The sequence below is a fragment of the Triticum dicoccoides genome, chromosome 5B, assembly GCF_002162155.2.
Source record: "Triticum dicoccoides isolate Atlit2015 ecotype Zavitan chromosome 5B, WEW_v2.0, whole genome shotgun sequence".
Lineage (NCBI taxonomy): Eukaryota > Viridiplantae > Streptophyta > Magnoliopsida > Poales > Poaceae > Triticum > Triticum dicoccoides.
In genome coordinates, this window is record NC_041389.1 from 291,767,045 (window position 1) to 291,773,064 (window position 6,020).

A 6,020-nucleotide genomic window follows, 5' to 3' on the forward strand; every position below is an offset into this window, starting at 1 on the left:
CATGGCTCATTTTTCACGGTGACGTTTGCGCCGGCGGTCTTGGATTTGGCTTCGGGTATAACCATGGTGGTGAAATACCGGTCTTCTTTTAGGACGCTCTTGGCCCATCTGACATGGAACATCGGGACCTTCTCTCCATCATAGCTCAGCTCCCAGATCTCTTCGATCCTTCCGTAGTATCTGTCCTTGTTGTTACCGGTGTAGGATTCCATCGTTACCCCAGAGTTCTGATAATCATCGCTCTTCATGTCCTTTTCCTCGGTGTAGAATGTGTAACCGTTGATATCGTACGCCTCATAGGTCATCAGGTTGTGCTTGGCGCCCTGTGACAAGGCGAATATGAGTTTTTCTTCTGCGGAAGAATCCTCATGTAAAGGGTACGATAGAAGCTTCTCCTTGAACCAACGTGTGAAACATGAGTTGTGCTCTTTGATTATATCTCCATCCTTCCTCTGTTGGCCTCGGTCATTGTACGTCTTCTCAATAAAGGTTTTGTGCTCTACCACCCAAGGATCGACCACGTCTATGAGTTGTAGCACGAGGTGCCTGTTGACGGGCAGACCAACGGGGTTCTGGATGCCTAGATAATTCGTGAAGTAGGAGATGCACTCTTCGGTCAGAAAGCCCTTGGCTATGCTTCCCTCTGGACGTGACATGTTGCGAACGTATCCTTTGATGACCCCATTCATCCTTTCGAACGACATCATGCTGTGCAGGAACGTCGTCTCGAGTTGGATGATATCCTCCACGATATGGACCAGCAAATGCACCATAACGTCGAAGAATGCGGGCGGGAAGTACATATCAAGCTCACATAGTATCACCACGATCTCTTCCTGTAGCATTCCGAGTTGCCTCACGCCAACCGACTTTCGAGAGATGACGTCAAAAAAGTTGCATAGGCCAAATAGCATTTCACGGACGTGCGCGTCCATGATCCCACGGATTGCAACTGGAAGTATCTGCGTCATCAGCACGTGACAGTCGTGAGACTTCATCCTGCTGAACTTCTGCTTCGCTGAGTCTAGGTATCTACTTATCTTCCCCGCGTAACTGTAAGGAAGTTTTACTCCTACGAGGCAGGTGAAAAACTGCTCGATCTCCTCCTGACTTAGAGTGAAGCACGCATGAGGGCAGTCATTTCCGATCTTCTTGGCCTTTTTGCCTTTGCGACGACTTTCCGTGTCCTTCGCCTCATCATCACCAGCATCATTATCATTAGCGTGAAGCTCCTCCCTGATGCCCATTGATTTCAAGTCTGCCCTTGCTTTCGGCCCATCTTTGGTCCTCTCTGGCATGTTGAGTAGGGTACCAAGCAGACTCTCACACACGTTCTTCGTGATATGCATGACATCAAGGCTGTGAGGACACGAAGGATCTTCCAGTACGGCAAGTCCCAGAAAACAGACCTCATTTTCCATGCGTTCAGCAGCGGCTCTGGCGCCTTTCGTTTCTTTCCCAGCTCTGGCGCCTTTCGCTTCTTTCCGGGTGGTGGGCACACTTTCCAATTTTTCAACAACTCGTCTATTTCCTCGCCGCTCCTCGTACGCGGGCGTCTTTAGGGTTCGGTTTCACCATCGAACAGATCCTTGCATTTTCTCCATGAGTCATCATCGCGAAGCCACCTTCGATGTCCCATGAACACGGTTTTCGAAGACCTGGGATCTCTATCTAGCTGGCGATATGTTGTGTCATCCATGCACCTGACGCATCCAGAAAATCCGTGGACCACCTGCCCCGCGACTTATCCGTAACCGAGATAGTCGTGCACCGTCGTGAGCAGTGCGGCTCTCATAGGGAAATATTCTTTCTCTATGGCGTCCCACGTATTGGCTGGCGTTTTCCACAGCGTGTCTAGCTCCTCTTTCAGCAGCCCCAGATACAGATTGATGTCATTCCCTGGTTGTTTCGGCCCTTCAATTAGCATACTCATGTGAATGTACTTCCTCTTCATGCACAACCAGGGGGGAAGGTTGTACATCCACACAAACATAGGCCAGGTGCTATGTGTGCTTCTCTGGCTGCCAAACGGATTGACTCCATCGATGCTCGCGCCCAGCATGATGTTCCTTGGATCGTCCCCAAATTCTGGGTGTTCGAAGTTCAACGCTTGCCACTGGCTCGCATCCTTAGGGTGACTCAGCATCTTGTCTTTTTTATTTATCTTCGGATCATTTCCGTTATCTTCTCGCTTCTTCTCCTCCCTATCCGCGTGCCAACGTAGGAGCTTTGCTACCTTAGGGTCCGCGAAATACCGCTGCACACGAGGAGTGATCGGAAAGTACCACACCACTTTTCGAGGAGCTTTCTTCCTCTTCTTGTATCGAGTGATGCCGCACACCGGACATATGGTAGACTCCGCGTGCTCGTCCCGATAAATGATGCAATTGCTCATGCACACATGGTATTTCACATGCGGTAAATCATAGGACACATGATTTTCTTTGCCTCCTCGAAACTGGTCGGGCACTTGTTCCCCTTGGGAAGACGTTCGTGCCAGAATGACATGTTCTCGTCAAAGATGCGTCGGTCATTTTATGTTTTACCTTCATCTCCAGAGGCATGAATGTTACTTTCAGGTGGGTATCCTCGGTCCTGCATCCTTCATACAATGGAGTAAACGCGTCTATCTCCAGTTGATCCAGCTTGGCTTTCTCGGGCGGCAGCTCTTGTGTTATCCGTCTGCTTGAGAAGCAGCTCTTTGATATGAGGGTCTTGCACCCAGCCCATCGATAGTCCATCATCGTCTGCTCCGGCATCTTCATCTTCATGATCATGCCCTTTGTCTTGATCTTCCTCATCATCATGTCCGGCATCTTCTACATGATGACTGTGTACTGCATCTACTTCGTGATCATGTCCTAGATATTCTTCATCTTCTCGCCCGCCCTCACCGCGGTTGTCTTGCTACCCTTCCTCATTTCTTGCCCGCCCCCCATGGACGACTTCATAATCATCTTCATCACCTTGCCACCGATAGCTATCCATGAAACCACGCAAGAGCAGGTGGTCCCGCACCTGTACGAAATCCGGGTCCATAAGGCTCTTCAGCTTGCATCTTCGACACAAACATCTTATCTCCGTCTCGTTCTTTTGAAGCATCCCGGCCTTCACGGAGCTCAAAAACCTATCCACGATGCCTTCGGTCATCGTGCGGACCATGGTCGCCTGCAGGGTAGAGCAAAACGATATTTTAGAACCAATTTTTTTTGGCATGACTTTGCCTAAAAATAGGACCAAAAAGAATGCATAGTGCCAAATTCTCACCAAAACGGAAATGAATCAACATTCTGGCAAAATATTGGCAACTATCGCATTTCAAATACCGGTACCTACAAATACAAACATATGCAATACCACAAACATATGCAACACCACAAACATACGTAGATCTAGGCCATAAAAGTGCATGTGCACATTGTTGGAGGGAGAAAAAAGTAGATCTAGAACATAAAGAAAGCTTTCCCCTTACTTACTTATCAAAAAAGGAAATTTAACCACTTAATTTGGGTGAATCTATGGTGCAAATGAGGTGAGGAGGAGGAGGCAGTCGAGACAAGCTTGGAGGAGGAGGTGGAGAGAATGAAGTGGGGAAAGTGAGTGTGGTAGGTGGTTGTCCAAAATATCTAGCTGCTCTCAGGTTACCAATGCGCACCTACTAAGAATGCGCCATTAGTAACCCTGGTTACTAATGGCGCACGTGGTATGTGGTGCGCCATTACTAGTTTTGAAAGAAAATGTTAGTAGTGGCGCACCATGGTTGTGGTGCGCCATTACTAGTTTTAACTAGTAATGGCGCACTATCCCCAGGTGCGCCATTACTAGTTTTGAAAAAAAAGTAAAAAAAATTGTTAGTAGTGGCGCACAGAGTGTGTGGTGTGCCATTACTAGTTAAAACTAGTAATGGCGCACTATCCCCTGGTGCGCCATTACTAGTTTTGAAAAAAAGGTTAGTAGTGGCGCACTGTGGGTGTGGTGCGCCATTAGTGATATGGACACTAATGGCGTACCTATACATGGTGCGCCATTAGTGGTCATATTAGCTATAGCCTTTTTTCTAGTAGTGATCCTTTAAGTAAGTTGTCATCGGTGCAATAGGGCAATAAAAATTGCTTCTAAAAGTGTTAGATTATTTAGTGTAAGAGAAAATTGAGCGTTGTACGAACTTGTGATGGCAAAAAATAAAAGCGACAGACTGCATAATAAAGGTTGCTATCATAAGGGGCAATATAACATGACGTTCTTTTGCACTAAGGGATTGAGCATACAAACAAAAAGCGCATGGCAACCTCTGCTTCCCTCTGTTAAGGGCCTACTTTTTACTTTTACGTATTTACTTTAATGCAAGAGTCAAAGTTTTTCTCTCTATTCCTTTTTATTTTTCCCTTTTGGCAAGCATCATGTGGTGAGTAAAGATCTAGGCACATATATCCAGTTGGATATGGGTAGCATGAGTTATTATTGTTGGCATCACCCTTGAGGTGAATATGTTGGGAGGCGAAATTATAAGCCCCTATCTTTCTATGTGTCCGGTTGAAACGTTTTGCTGATGTGTATGCGGCGAGTGTTAGCAATCATAGAAGACTATATGATGTTGAGTATGTGGAGCTCTTACTTAAACTCTGTTGAATAAGTTGAATTGCAATTGCTTGGTGACTGAGAACATAGGTTGTTGAGTTTCAAGAGAATTCATTGTTTGAATCTTAACATGTGAATCGGTTGCTAATTTAATATGAGAAGTTTTATAAGAAAGAATTGTTGTTATGATGCTAGGAAAAGTGATTGAAATTGTCATTGATCAAACTTGTGCACTTTGCTAGCATTCACACTTCATAAATTATTTCTTTCATTATTTACCTACTTGAGGATGGTAGGAATTAAGCTTGGGGATGTCGAGTAGGTAAATGATAAAAACAAATTTTTTTATGTGGAATGTGATGTCTACTACACAACCTTCTTCTTGTAGACGTTGTTGGGCCTGCAAGTGCAAAGGTTTGTAGGACAGTAGCAAATTTCCCTCAAGTGGATGACCTAAGGTTTATCAATCCGTAAGAGGCGTAGGATGAAGATGGTCTCTCTCAAACAACCCTGCAACCAAATAACAAAGAGTCTCTTGTGTCCCCAACACAACCAATACAATAGTAAATTGTATAGGTGCACTAGTTCGGCGAAGAGATGGTGATACAAGTGCAATATGGATGGTAGATAAAGGTATTTGTAATCTGAAATTATAAAAACAGCAAGGTAACAAGTGGTAAAAGTGAGTGTAAATGGTATTGCAATGGAAGGAAACAAGGCATAGGGTTCATACTTTCACTAGTGCAAGTTCTCTCAACAATAATAACATAGATAAATCATATACTAATCCCTCAACATGCAACAAAGAGTCACTCCAAAGACACTAATAGCGGAGAACAAACAAAGAGATTATGGTAGGGTACGAAACCACCTCAAAGTTATTCTTTCGGATCAATCTATTCAAGAGTTCTTACTAGAATAACACCTTAAGACACAAATCAACCAAAACCCTAATGTCACCTAGATACTCCATTGTCACCTCAAGTATCCGTGGGCATGATTATACGATATGCATCACACAATCTCAGATTCATCTATTCAACCAACACAAAGTACTTCAAAGAGTGCCCCAAAGTTTCTACCGAAGAGTCAAGAACGTGTGCCAATCCCTATGCATAGGTTCATGGGCGGAACCCGCAAGTTGGTCACCGAAACATACATCAAGTGGCACATGATATCCCATTGTCACCACAGATAAGCACGACAAGACATACATCAAGTGTTCTCATAAAATACTCAATCTGATAAGATAACTTCAAAGGGAAAACTCAATTCATCACAAGAGAGCAGAGGGGGAGAAATATCATAAGATCCAACTACAATAACAAAGATCGGTATACATAAAGATCGTGCCATAGAGGGAACACGAGTGAGAACATGAGAGAGAGAGAAAGATCAAACACATAGCTACTGGTACATACCCTCAGCCTCGAGGGTGAACT